The following is a 1,126-nucleotide window of genomic DNA, read 5'->3' on the forward strand; positions in this document are numbered from 1 at the left end:
CTATGTCAGACTACTATACTGGTTTAATTATTTATAACTAACACTAGTGATAACTAAATATAATTACAGAAATAAACATTATCCAACGCTTCCTTATTGTCTGCCGTCTGCTCTGAGGGAGTATCATCACACTTCAACATCTCTAACATGTAAATGCGGCCTCTTTGCTCGGCCGACGTTGCAAATGAAAATCTCTTCTTGATTGCCTTGTCCTGAATAAATAAATGCCAAATACAAATATGAATACATGTAAACCAGGAAGTGAGTTGCTAAATGTTTTTTTATGCTAAATTACCCAGAAGGCTTAGCAGCATAGCCATGGACGGGAAGTTGGTCTAAGGTTGCGGGCATTGGATAGAGTTGCAAGGCCGCACGTAATTGGCAGGGATTGGTCGACGTTGCGTGAATTGGTGCAGTCTCATTAATAACACATTTGTGTCGTTTTGAGGACCAATAAAAGACGATCAGTGATTAGTCGAGGGAGTTTTATATTTTTCAGCAAATGTATCTACAGTGAAAGCATGACTAACGTTAATGGAGGATGTGTGCACGCGTCACTGCCCCCAGCACAATAACTCTCAGCAGCAACTTCCCTGCGAGGAAGAACAATGAATAATTGCATCATTGTCGTCGTCCGCTATGTGTGTGTGTGTGTGTGTGCGTGTGTGCGTCTTATTCCAATTTCCTACAGTTTGATGAGGCAGCAAACGGTCACTTTTCAAATAAAGCTGCAGTCATGTCGACAAAAAGGTGCGGAGAAACTTTTTGTTGTTGCTAGGAAACCTAATGAAAAATATCCTGCTGCAGGTCATGCTGTTCATTTCCTGCCGAGACACGTCATAAACATCATAAAGGTAACAAATAACGTGGAAAACAAAAGAAGTAAACGTGCCGCCATGGGGGCTATCGTGTTATTTTATTTGTTTTAAAAGACTGGTTTATTATTGCTTACGGTACTTGCTATTTTTTCCCCCCTTCTTCCCCTTGAGACTTTTTTTGTTTTTTTTACCTTTCTGTCCTCTTGTGGTTTAAAATGTGTAATTATTTGTGTTATTAAAATATGACTAAGCACAGTGACGAAGTGCCTTCGGACAAACCAGTTCATTAAACAAGTGAAGGCTCTTTT

The sequence above is a fragment of the Entelurus aequoreus genome, linkage group LG09 (assembly GCF_033978785.1).
Source record: "Entelurus aequoreus isolate RoL-2023_Sb linkage group LG09, RoL_Eaeq_v1.1, whole genome shotgun sequence".
Taxonomy (NCBI): Eukaryota; Metazoa; Chordata; class Actinopteri; order Syngnathiformes; family Syngnathidae; genus Entelurus; species Entelurus aequoreus.